Raw genomic sequence first — 14,711 nt, 5'->3', positions numbered from 1 at the left:
GCCTAGGGACACTGCGTTTCATGCCCGCAGGTCCCGATAGACAGGTCGAGAGCCCTCTAAATAGGCTAGCAGCTCGGCAAAAGATGTTGGTGCGCTCCATTTGCTTCGGAGTTGCTTTTTTGGTTAGTATGATTTAGACGTGTACTGTTCGGTATGTCGGGACTTTGTCCCGATCTTTATAAAAATTATGTATTCTTAAAGGCTTGTAGACATATGTCATGTACGTAAAAGATTGTATGACCTTGTCAGCCTATGTTCAGTGTACGAGGGGTTATTTTGGCCTTATAGGCCCGTATGTATTATGTATAAACTGGTATCACATGTTGTACTTTTGTGACGACCCGGCTAGTCGTCTCATGAGTTACCACTCCATTTCCCCCATTTCTGCTTTTGTATGCTCTGTTATCCGTGTTTTATGTGATCGAGTGGATTAATTGGTGTTCGGAGTGGATTTGGTAAGAAATGAGACACTTAGTCTCTTTTAAGAAGGTTTAAGTTGGAAAAGTCAACCGGATATTGACTTATGTGTTAGAGAACTCGGATGTGAGTTTCGATGATTCTGTTAGCTTCGGGAGGTGATTTATGACTTAGGAGTGTGATCGGAATTGGTTTTGGAGGTCCGGAGTAGAATTTGACTTGAATTGGCGAAGTTGATATTTTGACGATTTTCGGTTAATAGGCGAGATTTTGATATAGGAGTCAGAATGGAATTCCGAGAGTTGAAATAGCTTCATTATGTCATTTGGGATGTGTGCGCAAAATTTCAGGTCATTCGGATATGGTTTGTTTGGGTTTTTGATCGAAAGCGTTTTTCGGAAGATTTCTCAAAAATTAGGCTTGAATCCGATGTGTTTCGGGTAATTTGATGTTGTTTGAGGTGTTTTGATGATGGGAACAAGTTTGAATAAGGTATTGGGTTATGTTTGTGCTTTTGGTTTAGGTCCCGGGGCCTCGGGTGATTTTTTTTTTTGGCAATCCGCTAGGCAAGGCCTAGGGCTAGTTTTTTATTAACAAGAGAAAAGAAAAATACAACAATTAGGAAGAGTACAAATAAGGGGGACAATAGCACCGGTATTGTTACCCATATGCCTTGGCTATATAATCACTCCTCTGCGCCTCACATTGCCTTATGATGGCAGCCTCATGTAGAGGATTCATGGGGTAGCTGCCGGCAAAGTCTCACGAGGGCATATAATCTCATAGCCTTGAGGATATTTTCCAAAGGCATAGAACCAAGGCAACACTAACCGGACTAAACCTTACCTTACTATTCCTATTGAAGCTTTAAGTAGCCTCACCTACTAGCATGCATGTAAAAAATAAGAGCTGGAAATTACCAAATATTCAATGATCATCACAGAGTTTATAACATACTCTGTGATGATATTACAAATGAGAATACTAATATAATGGTAGAATAAAATGATGAAGGAATTAAAATGTTGTCCCTTCTTGTCCGAACTTGTAATTTCTTCAATTTGTAACTCTTTTTCATCACAATCTCAATTCTTCAAGATGTATTCAAAATTCATGATTTCTTTTTTGAACGATTGGACTTTGTAGATGTAGTTGGGGCGGCCTTCTTTTGTTTGGCAACTCTCATTGGGAGTAGCCTAACATTTAAAAAATCACTAACCTTGTTGTCCCAACTATTTTTCCTTGTATGAGATTTCCTATTTTTTCCGTTATGCATAGGTGACAAATCACCTTTTCTTGCTGCCTCTGCCCTGCATTGATTTAGAATATCATCTTCTTCACCTTCTTCATATGTATCTCAGCCCACAAGCACCTGATTTTGCAAGTCTTGAACATGTTCTTGAATTACCACACTGTTTCCATCCTGTTTATTAACCAACGCTGCCTTGTTTTTGTGTTGTAATATGCTTTGCATTTTGTTCCTGCTATAATTCACTCGACCAGTGCTTAAAGCAGTAAGATTTAATGAGCTAGCAGGCTTTGAGCTTACCATTGCATCCAATAGTTTTCTTTCCACTGGTGTAATAGTAGGAGTGGTTGTCACAATTTGTTGTTGCCCAGAAATTGATGTTACTGTTGATGTGCGATCAGCAGTAGGTTTAATAACTGGATCATTTTGATTAAGCTGCTGCTCCATTGCATCGAAGATTGGATTATTTGTTACAATATGCTGCTGCCCAGATTTTATTGTAGCAGCTGTTTGATCAGTTTCAGCTGGGACTAACTGCTTTGTATGTGTTGTTGCAGTTCGCTTCAAGCTTCCATATGGAGAATTTCTGGGCAAAAATATTGGAGCGTTGATGTTCAATTTGCTCCTATGACTTGCTGTTGGTCCCTCATCATATTTTGCCATTGCTAGACAGTCAAGATCTTCACCTGCACTCTCTTGATCGACCTCCTGATCAGCTTCTTCAGATGAAAACCCTGCATGACCATCCCCCCAATCCTCGTATATCGTCATCCTCTTCACGTTGTTGTAACCAAAATTTAGATTTGATCACTTTTGCTTGGATAAATTCATCATTGTTTCCACTTGACAGAAAAAGCTGCCCAGCTTCACCTTCAAAGTCGTCGTAGGTTTCAACTGATTGTGATGGAACATCAAATACAGAGGTATTTAATGTGACCAAAGCACCATTAGTTGCATGGTTCTTGGCATTGGTTGCTCGAGCATCAGGACGTTTAGCATTAGCTGCAGCTTGCAAAGCACCAGTACCAACCTTGTCCTTGCCAAATTGTGCAGATACCTCACCTCGATCAACAGCATCCTTTGGGCCTGATACTTGCGGAACATTAGACTGTTTCTGTTGTGTATTAACCTGTCTAGTAACTGAAGGGGACTTAGAAGCAGTCCTGAATTGACCAACACCTTCAGCACATTCTACTATTGCTTTGTCCACTGGTTTAACAGGTGCAACAGCAGTTCCCTGAGCTAGAGTCCCCTGCTCAAATCCCTGCTCCCTTTCAGCTTGAGCATTTGGAAATTTAGCCTCTACATTGACAGTTTGCTTTTCAGGATTAGTAGCATCTTGCAATGCCCCTGTTACAGTTTCCATTATGTTAGCTTGACCATTAACAACCTTTGATCTTGTTCGATTATCATCAGAAAATCCTTCAGCAGATCTCTATTGGCCAGCATTAGCCTTATTTAATTCTCCATTAGCTGTTTCAGTCACATTACAGTTGCCAACTTCTTTTGCAACATCGTCCACCGACTGGCCAGATCTGTTGGCATTAAGGAAGTCCCTGGCATCTCCTTTTAATTTATCAACACTGGACATGTCATTGACCAAATTTTCGGCGTCGTCGATCTTATTCTTTAAAAGCAGTCGACACATCTCCTCTACGTGGCCTTGCCGTTTACAATAGATACAATAACCCGGGAGGTTATCATATATTACTTCTTGTAACACCTCGACAATCTTTCCAGATGCATTATCAACATGCTGCAAATGTATACGCGTTGGCAGTTTGTCTAAGAGATCGAGAATAACCTTAACTCTAGCAGTGCTAGGTCGAGATTTCACCTGTGTTGCTTTGTCGATAGCGATTGGTTTACCCACTGCATTAGCTATTGACAACAGTGATTATCGAGTAAATAATTCTGGAGACAAGTTTGGTAATGAAATCCAAACTGCAGCCTTTGATGTTTCTTCATTAGGATTGTATCCAACTGTCCAAGGGAAGACCCTATACTGATGTTGTTCGCCACTATGCGAAAAAGAATTTACTGCTCGGGCTAGTTCGTTGACAAAATCCTCTGGTTGATCCAATCTTAACAGTAGTTGACGTGGGGCAAGATGGCCAATCAAGCAATGGCCTTTTATGCTTAGTATTTTTGGCAGTAAGCTTCTTAGAACCTGCAAATCTGGCGCTCTTGGAGATAACTTCAGCACAACTGCTTGATGCAATCCTTCTTCAACAGCAAAAGTTTGTCTTTCCTCCATTGTGAATTGAATTGTAGGTTCCCCATGAACAATTTGGACAGGTTTTAAGACCAGTTTTGTGGAGATTGAAGCAGAATTATTTGTAAGTAATTGAGAGGCGTAAGTTTGTTGAATCTTGTTGTTGGGGATATGCTCACTACGATTTGGATTGGGCTCTCCCACAGCTGGAAGCTGGGGAGAGACGATGGCAGCCATGGCTGCTCAAAACACAAATCCTGCGATCTACAGTAAACTTCACATTAATTCATGAAGATTTTCAAGGCTCCATTGGCGTGAAGAAGCAGATGAATTTAATAAAATTTCTGCGTGCTACAGTAATTGTTACAGTAATCGCGAAATGAAAATTAAGATCTGGAAAAACTGGCTATTGATTTGAGGATGAAACCAACTGGGGATTGTTTGCAAAGAGAAGAGGGTTCTTTTGAGACCAATTTGGTGAATTTCCACTGCCGGAATATGGATTTATGGTCGGTGAACTGTTGCGTCGCTACTATTCATCGCAGCTAGAGAGAGAAAGAAAAAAAGCCAAATGAGTTCTCGGGGTGATTTTGGATGGTTAACGGGATGATTTTTGGACTTGAGTGATTGCAGAATTTCTGCTACTTCTGGTGTTTTCGCACCTGCAATTTGGGGACCGCAGATGCAGCATCGCAGGTGCGAAGGATTTTCCGCAGATGCGGATTTGAGGAGAGAGGTCAGGAACAGCAGATGCGGCAGTGTACCGCAGATGCGATTTTGGCACGTTAAATGAATTCCGCAGATGCGGAGAAATGACCGCAGAAGCGGTACCTTAGAAGCAGGCTTTGGGGTCGCAGATGCGAAAACCCCAAGGCAGAATGTTTTAATTCATTTCATCCGTGATTTTTAAGCTCATTTACTCTATAGTTGGTCTTTTTGAGAGCCTTTTGAAGGAAATAGAAGAGGGATTCAAGGAGAAACGTTTGGAGGTAAGGATTTCGGACCAAAAACTCGAATCTATTGTGAAATCCACCTAGAAAATCATTAAACTTAAGCTAAAAATGGAAGAACTAGGGCTTGGGATTTTGAGCTTGTGAATTGAGGTTTGGAGGACCATTTGGGGTCGGATTGGAGAACTTTTGATATATATGAACTCGTGGGGTGATAAGGAATCTAACGATGTGAAAATTTGTGACGTATTCGTTCTGATTTTGGATAGATTTGACACGTGTGGAGGCCGATTCGAGGGGCAAAGGCATCGCGAGCTAGAGTTGTAGCCGGTTCGAGGTGAGTAATGATTGTAAATGATATCCTGAGGGTTTGAAACCCCGGACTGCACATCGTAGTACTATATTGAGGTGAGACACGCGCTTGATGATGAGCGTGGAGTCGTTTACTATTGGGGATTGTGACTTGGTCCATCCCGATTAATGATTTTACCGCGTATTTGACTGAAACTTGTTTGTTATCATCATGGTTTGGGCTGATTGCCATATTTGGGCTTCGTGCCAACTATTTGAACCCTCCGGGGATTTTTATCACTATTTCCTCACTGTATTGATTTATTACTTGAACTCAGTCCTGTTGTTTTTCCACTGTTCTACAACTCAGCCACTTTTACTCAGTTTTGAGACATAAATGATATTTCTAAACGATGTTTTGGGCTGAGCACTATTGTTTTACAAATGCCTGAGGGGCTTGTGATGATTTTCTGACTGAGTGCGGCCGAGGGCCATATGTGAGGATACACTGAGTGATATGAGGACGAGGGCCTAAGATACATTTACACGCCATGAGGTGGATTGAGTGATGTGAGGCCGATAGCCGAGAGATGATGCCACGAGATGGCTTGATATTGCGCTTGGGCCGTAAGGGGCCCCTCCGGAGTCTGCACACCCCCAGTGAGCGCGGGTACCCATTGTGTTCTGAGAGTGAGTCCGAGGGGCTGATACTGTTCTGAGAGTGAGCCCGAGGGGCTGATACTGATCTGAGAGTGAGCCCCGGGGGCTGATATTATTCTGAGAGTGAGCCCGAGGGGCTTGTATTGTTCTGAGTTGTTTCCCAAGGGGCGGATTTCTATTTGTTAATTACCTGCCGAATTACTTGTTTTACTGGTTGAAAAAGGAAAATTTACTTGATATTTTATTGATTTACTGTTTTAAGTGATTTTACTGCTTCGGTATAGATTGCTTTGTGTTTTCACGTGATTTCTTGCTTTCAGCCATTATTTATGTTTATTACTCACTGAGTTGGAGTACTTACTTTACTCCCTGCACCCCTGTGTGCAGATTCAGGCGTAGTAGGTCCCGCTCATGAGTGCTGATTTATTCTAGTCCAGGCGGTGTTTCGGAGACTACGAGATAGTTGTTGGAGTCCGCAGCCCCCGTGTCTCCCTTATCTTATTACTTTTATGTCCTTCAAACAATTGTACCACATATTATATTTAGTAGACTCGTATCGGGATCTTTAGTTGCTCATGACTTGTGATATCCCGGTTTGGGCTGTGTCGGGATGGTTTCTTCTATTGTTATCTATATTTCCGCAAATTATTGCTATTAAATCATGCTTTAAACTGTTTTATGATAATTAACTGCTTAAAGAAGTGTACTGTGTTGGACTAGCTGACCTTGTCTTCACAAGAGGTGCCATCACGACTGGGTTCGGGGTTTGGGTCATGACAAGTTGGTATTAGAGCCTAGGTTACTTAGGTCTCACGAGTCATGAGCAGGTTTAGTAGAGTCTTGCGGATCGGTACAGAGACGTCTGTATATATCCTCGAGAGGCTACAGAACCTTTAGGAAAAACTTCACATTCTTGAAATCCTTGTCGTGCGAACTTGTTATTCTGAGTGCTGAACTTCTGTTATTCTATTCTCTCACAGATGGTGAGGACGCAAGCTACCGGACGAGGTGGATGACCACCAGTGCCACCAGTTGAGACCACTAGAGGCCGTGGACGCGATCGTGGTCATGGAAAAGGCAGAGCAGCGAGGGCAGCACTAGTGGATCCACCAGCTGCCCTAGCTCAGGATCAGGCTCCAGCAACACCAGTTCAGGCACCAACTGTGCCCATCGTGATTCTGGGTCTTCAGGAGGCCTTGGCACAGATCTTATCAGTTTGCACTGGCCTGGCTTAGGCAGTTTCATCCACTACAGCAGCAGCTACTTCACAAGCCGGGGGAGGTAATCAGACCCCCGCTGCTCGCACACCTGAGCAGGTAGTGCAGGGACTTTAGATGCTGGGGGCACCTCCAGCCCAGCCGGTTGCACCAGCTTAGGAGTTCATGGTACCAGTTATGACGGATGATGAGTAACGTCGTCTTGAAAGGTTTGGTAGACTCTAGCTTCCGTCATTCAGTGGTGTTGAGAGTGAGGATGCCCAGGCTTTTCTAGATAAGTGCCAGTGGATGCTCCGTACAGCAGGGATTCTTGAGACTAGTGGTGTGGCATTTACCACCTTTCAGTTTTCTAGGGCTGCCTTTACTTGGCGGGAGGCGTATGAGAGGCGTAAGCCTTTGGGAGCAGCGCCCCTCACTTGGCAGGAGTTCTCCGTTCTCTTCCTGGAGAAGTATGTGCCGTAGTCTCGCAAAGAGGAGCTGCGTACACAGTTTGAGTGGTTGAGGCAGGGGGATATGACTATGTCACAATATGAGTCGAGGTTTTCTGAGTTGGCTCGTCTTGCCGTTTAGATGGTTCTAACAGATCGTGAGAGGATCAGGAGATTTGTTGATGGCCTTAACTATCATCTCCGTATTCTTATGACTAGAAATAGGGTGTTGGGTGCTACGTTCGAGGAGGTGGTTGATATCGCTCGCGAGATTGAGACTGTTCGCCGTCAGGAGCGAGAGGAGAGGGAGGCCAAGAGGCCTCGAGGATCAGGCAGTTACAGTGGTGCTCATTCGAGGGGCCAATTCCAGCATGGTAGAGGTCGTTCTTTCAGGCCTGCTCAGTCAGCCCGTCCAGAGTATCACGGGGCATCTTCAAGTCGTGGTTATCATGGGTCTCAGCAGGGCCAGCCTTCACTCAGCGCCCTCCCAGCTCAGAGTTCATCTCGTACCCCGTCAGCTAAGGGTTCTTCTATGCCGAGTGCATCAGCTAGTCACTTCGGTGCAAGGGGTTCCCTTTAGTCCTCTCTCCAGCACCTGGGAGTTGTTTTGAGTGTGGAGAGTTTGGGCATGTATGGAGGCAATGTCCTCGTCGTATTGCTAATTTGTCTCAGTAGAGGGGTCAACCCTCGACTTCTGCTCCAGTTATTTCACCACCCGCCCAGCCAGCTAGGGGTGGAGGTCAAGCAACCAGGGGTCTCCCTAGAGGGGGAGGTCGATCATGGCGTGGTCAGGCCCATTTCTATGCACTCCCAGGTAGACCTGACGCCATTGCTTCAGATGCTATCATTACAGGTATTGTTTCAGTCTGCCACAGAGATACCTCTGTATTATTTGATCCCAGCTCCACCTTTTCTTATGTGTCATCATACTTTGCTCGTTATTTAGGTATGCCCCATGAGTTTCTTGCTTTACATGTTCATGTATCTACCCCGGTGGGCGATACTGTTGTTGTAGACCATGTGTACCGGTCATGTGTAGTGACTATTGGGGGTCTGGAGACCCGAATGGATCTATTGCTATTGAGCATGGTGGATTTTGATGTCATTTTGGGCATGGATTGGTTATCTCCATGTCGTGTTATTCTACACTGTCATGCTAAGACAGTCACTTTGGTTATGTCGAGTGTGCTGCGGATCGAGTGGCGTGGTGTGTCTGATTTTGTTCCTAGGAGAGTGGTCTCTTTCTTGAAGACCCAACGTATGGTTGGGAAGGGTTGTCTTTCATATCTAGCGTTTGTGAGAGATGTTGGAGCTGAGACTCCCAATATTGATTCTATTCCAGTTGTGAGGGATTTTCCCGATGTGTTTCCTGCAGACCTGTCGAGCATGCCACCGGACAGAGATATTGATTTTGGTATTGACCTGGTGCCAGGCACTCAGCCCATTTCTATTCCAATATATCGTATGGAACCAACGGAGTTGAAGGAATTGAAAGAACAACTTCAGGAACTCCTAGTTAAGGGGTTCATTCGGCCTAGTGTGTCACCTTGGAGTGCGCCAGTCCTGTTTGTGAAGAAGAAGGATGGCACCATGAGAATGTGCATTGAACAAGGTAACAATTAAGAACAAGTATCCTTTGCCTCGAATTGATGATTTGTTTGACCAGCTTCAGGGAGCAAGAGTGTTCTCCAAGATTGATCTTCGTTCGGGCTATCACCGGTTGAAGATCAGGGATTCGGATATTCTTAAGACTGCTTTCAGGATCAGATATGGTCATTATGAGTTCCTTATGATCTCTTTCAGGCCAACCAATGCCCCATCAGCGTTCATGCATTTGATGAATATCGTGTTCCGGCCTTATCTTGATTCATTCATTATAGTCTTCATTGATGATATTCTGGTGTACTATCGTAGCCAGGAGGAGCACGCGGAGCATTTGAGAGTTGTGTTGCAGAGATTGAGAGAGGAGAGGCTTTATGAAAGTTCTCCAAGTGTAAGTTTTGGCTCAGTTCAGTGGCTTTCTTGGGGCACGTGGTGTCCAGCGAGGGTATTCAGATTGATCCGAAGAAGATTAAGGCGGTTCAGAGTTGGCCTAGACCGTCCTCAGCCACAGAGATTCGTAGCTTTCTTGGGTTGGCAGGCTATTATCGCCGGTTTGTTCAGGGATTCTCATCTATCGCAACGCCCTTGACTAAGTTGACTTAGAAGGGTGTTTCATTTGTATGGTCGAACGAGTGTGAGGAGAGCTTTCAGAAGCTCAAGACAGTTTTGACCACAGCTCCAGTGTTGGTTTCACCATTAGCTTCAGGTTCATATACTGTGTATTGTGATGCTTCGAGAGTTGGGATTGGTTGTGTATTGATGCAGGAGGGTAGAGTTATTGCTTATGCTTCTCGTCAGCTAAAGCCCCATGAGAAGAACTTCCTTGTTCATGATTTGGAGTTGGCTGCCATAGTTCATGCATTGAAGATTTGGAGGCATTACTTGTATGGCGTATCGTGTGAGGTATTCACCGATCATCGCAGTCTTCAGCATTTGTTCAAGCAAAAGGATCTTAATTTGAGGCAGCGGAGATGGTTGGAGTTGCTTAAGGATTATGATATCACTATATTGTACCATCCGGGAAAGGCTAATGTGGTGGACGATGCTTTGAGCCGAAAGGCAGTGAGCATGGGGAGTTTGGCATATATTCCAGTTAGGGAGAGACCTCTTGCAGTTGATGTTCAGTCCTTGGCCAATCGGTTCGTGAGGTTGGATATTTCAGAGCTTAGTCGGGTGTTGGCGCGTGTGGTTTCTTGGTCTTCCTTGTATGATCGCATCAGAGAGCGCCAGTATGATGATCCGTATTTGCTTGTCCTTAAGGATAGAGTTCAGCATGATGATGCTAGAGATGTGACCATTGGTGATGATGGGGTGTTGAGGATGCAGGGCTGGATTTGTGTGCCCAATATGGATGGGCTTAGAGAGTTGATTCTGGAAGAGGCCTATAGCTCATGGTATTCCATTCATCGGGGTGTCGCGAAGATGTATCAGTATTTGAGGCAGCACTATTAGTGGAGAAGAATGAAGAAAGATATTGTGGGATTTATAGCTCGGTGTCTCAATTGTCAGCAGGTGAAATATGAGCATCAGAGACCGGGTGGCTTGCTTCAGCAGATGGTTATTCCTGAGTGGAAGTGGAAGAGGATCACTATAGACTTCGTTGTTGGACTTCCATAGACTTTGAAAAGTTCGATGCTATTTGGGTTATTATGGATCGGCTGACCAAGTCCGCGCACTTCATTCCTATGTGTACTACTTATTCTTCAGAGCGGTTAGCAGAGTTATACATTCGGGAGATTGTTCGGCTGCATGGTGTTCCAGTTTCTATCATTTCAGATCGGGGTACTCAGTTTACATAGCAGTTTTGGAGAGCCGTGCAGAGAGAGTTGGGTACTCAGGTGGAGTTGAGCACAGCTTTTCATCCTCAGACGGACGGGCAGTCCGAGCGTACTATTCAGATATTGGAGGACATGTTGCGTGCTTGTGCTATTGATTTCGGAGGTTCATGGGATGAGTTTCTACTGCTTACAGAGTTTGCCTACAACAACAAATACCAGTCGAGTATTCAGATGGCTCCATATAAGGCTTTGTATGGGAGGCGGTGTAGATCTCAAGTTGGTTGGTTCGAGCCCGGTGAGGCTAGGCTATTAGGGACAGATTTGGTTAAGGACTCCTTAGAGAAGGTGAAGCTGATTCAGGAGAGGCTTCGTACAGCGCAGTCGAGGCAGAAGAGTTATGCGGACTGGAAGGTTTGAGATGTGTCCTACATGGTTGGAGAGAAGGTTCTGTTGAAGGTTTCACCCATGAAGGGTGTTATGAGATTTGGGAAGAAAGGGAAATTGAGTCCTCGGTTCATTGGTCCTTTTGAGGTGCTTCGGAGGATTGGGGAGGTAGCTTATGGGAGACCGAGCGGGATATGCGGAGCAGATATTCTCACCTATTCGATACTTCAAGTATGTTTTTTGACTCGTTCGAGGACGAACGTTTGTTTAAGTTGGGGAGGATGTGATGACCCGGCCAGTCGTCTTATGACTTACCGCTCTGTTTCCCCCATTTCTGCTTCTTAATGCTCCATTATCCGTGTTTTATGTGACCGAGCGGATTAATTGGTGTTCGGAGTGGATTTGGTAAGAAATGAGACATTTAGTCTCTTTTAAGAAGGTTTAAGTTGGAAAAGTCAACCGGATATTGACTTATGTGTTAGAGGGCTCGGATGTGAGTTCCGATGATTCTGTTAGCTTCGGGAGGTGATTTATGACTTAGGAGTGTGATCGGAATTGGTTTTGGAGGTCTGGAGTAGAATTTGACTTGAATTGGCGAAGTTGATATTTTGACGATTTTCGGTTAATAGACGAGATTTTGATATAAGAGTCGGAATGGAATTCCGAGAGTTGAAATAGCTTCATTATGTCATTTGGGATGTGTGTGCAAAATTTCAGGTCATTCGGATGTGGTTTGGTTGGGTTTTTGATCGAAAGCATATTTTGGAAGATTTCTCAAAAATTAGGCTTGAATCCGATGTGTTTCGGGTAATTTGATGTTGTTTGAGGTGTTTTGATGATGGGAACAAGTTTGAATAAGGTATTGGGTTATGTTTGTGCTTTTGATTGAGGTCCCAGGGGCCTCGGGGTGATTTCGGATGGTTAACGGGAAGATTTTTGGACTTGAGTGATTGTAGAATTTCTGCTGCTTCTGGTGTTTTCGCACCTGCGGTTTGGGGACTGCAGGTGCGAAGGATTTTCCGCAGATGCGGATTTGAGGAGAGAGGTCAGGAACCGCAGATGCGGAATGAGAATCGCACCTGCGGAGTCACAGATGCGGCAGTGTACCGCAGATGCGATTTTGGCTCGTTAAGTGAATTCCGCAGATGCAGAGAAATGACCGCAGAAGCGGTACCGCAGAAGCAGGCTTTGGGGTCGCAGACGCAAAAACCCCTGGGCAGAATGTTTTAATTCATTTCATCCGTGATTTTTAAGCTCATTTACTCTATAGTTAGTCTTTTTAAGAGCTTTTTGAAGGAAATCGAAGAGGGATTCAAGGAGAAACGTTTGGAGGTAAGGATTTTGGACCAAAAACTCGAACTATTGTGAAATCCACCTAGAAAATCATGAAACGTAAGCTAAAAATAGAAGAACTAGGGCTTAGGATTTTGAGCTTTTGAATTGGGATTTGGAGGACCATTTGGGGTCGGATTGGAGAACTTTTGATATGTATAAACTCGTGGGGTGATAAGGAATCTAACGATGTGAAAATTTCTAAGTTTCGGGAAGCGGGCCCAGGGCTCGGGTTTTGCTAATTTTGGGGTTTTTGATATTTTCGATTGTTTTCGCTTGGGCTTTGTTCCCTTAGCATATTGTGACGTATTCATTCAGATTTTGGATAGATTCGACGCGCGTGGAGGCCGATTCGAGGGGCAAAGGCGTCGCGAGCTAGAGTTGTAGCCGGTTTGAGGTGAGTAATGATTATAAATGATGCCCTGAGGGTTTGAAACCCCGGATTGCATATCGTAGTGTTATATTAAGGTGAGACACACGCTTGATGATGAGCGTGGAGTCGTTTACTATTGGGAATTATGACTTGGTCCGTCTCGATTGATGATTTTACCGCGTATTTGACTGAAACTTGTTTGTTATCATCATGGTTTGGGATGATTGCCATATTTGGGCTTCTTGCCAACTATTTGAACCCTCCGGGGAATTTTATCACTATTTCCTCACTGTATTGATTTATTACTTGAACTCAGTTCTGTTGTTTTTCCACTGTTCTACAACTCAGCCACTTTTACTCAGTTTTGAGACATAAATGATATTTCTAAACGATGTTTTGGGCTGAGCACTATTGTTTTACAAATGCCTGAGGGGCTTGTGATGATTTTCTGACTGAGTGCGGCCGAGGGCCATATGTGAGGATACACTGAGTGATATGAGGACGAGGGCCTAAGATACATTTACACGCCATGAGGTGGATTGAGTGATGTGAGGCCGATAGCCGAGAGATGATGCCACGAGATGGCTTGATATTGCGCTTGGGCCGTAAGGGGCCCCTCTGGAGTCTGCACACACCCAGTGAGCGCGGGTACCCATTGTGTTCTGAGAGTGAACCCGAGGGGCTGATACTGTTCTGAGAGTGAGCCCGAGGGGCTGATACTGATCTGAGAGTGAGCCCCAGGGGCTGATATTATTCTGAGAGTGAGCCCGAGGGGCTGATATTATTCTGAGAGTGAGCCCGAGGGGCTGGTACTATTCTGAGTTGTTTCCCGAGGGGCGGATTTCTATTTGTTAATTACCTGCCGAATTACTTGTTTTACTGGTTGAAAAAGGAAAATTTACTTGATATTTCACTAATTTACTATTTTAAGTGATTTTACTGTTTCGGTATAGATTGCTTTGTGTTTTCACGTGATTTCTTGCTTTCAGCCATTATTTATGTTTATTACTCACTGAGTTGGAGTACTCACTTTACTCCCTGCACCTCTGTGTGCAGATTCAGGCGTAGTAGGTCCCGCTCCTGAGTGTTGATTTCCTCCAGTCTAGGCGGTGTTTTGGAGACTACGAGGTAGCTGTTGGCGTCCGCAGCCCCCGTGTCTCCCTTATCTTGTTACTTTTATGTCCTTCAAACAGTTGTACCAGATATTGTATTTAGTAGACTCGTATCGGGATCCTTAGTTGCTCATGACTTGTGACACCCCGGTTTGGGCTGTGTTGGGATGGTTTCTTCTATTGTTATCTATATTTCCACAGATTATTGCTATTAAATCATGTTTTAAACCGTTTTATGATAATTAACTGCTTAAAGAAGTGTACTGTGTTGGACTAGCTGGCCTTGTCTTCACGAAAGGCGCCATCACGACCGGGTTTGGGATTTGGGTCGTGACAATTTTACTTAACTCACGGTAGCCTTATAGCTCAGTTATCTATGATAGTATGACATAAAGGATATGTTATATTGGTCCTCGGTTGGGTAAGGTATCGGGTTCCCGTCATGGCCCATCGGTTTGGGTCGTGACATCGCAGGTGCGTGTTTTGGCTGGGTTGGTGATAGATCGCAAGTGCGAGGGTTTTACCACATATGCAATCCCGCATATGCGTTTAGGTTTTCCGCAAAAGCGGAGTTAAGCTGGGCAAGTTCGTGGTCGAAGATGTGGACGGGGATCCCATTTATGAAAGCGCAGGTGCGAAATTTTTCAGTAGAAGAGAACTCGCAGATGCGGAAGAGAAGAGGCTTCAGGAGAACCGCAGATGC

This window comes from Nicotiana tabacum, chromosome 21 (assembly GCF_000715075.1).
Source record: "Nicotiana tabacum cultivar K326 chromosome 21, ASM71507v2, whole genome shotgun sequence".
Lineage (NCBI taxonomy): Eukaryota > Viridiplantae > Streptophyta > Magnoliopsida > Solanales > Solanaceae > Nicotiana > Nicotiana tabacum.
Note: the sequence above shows the minus strand (reverse complement) of the source record.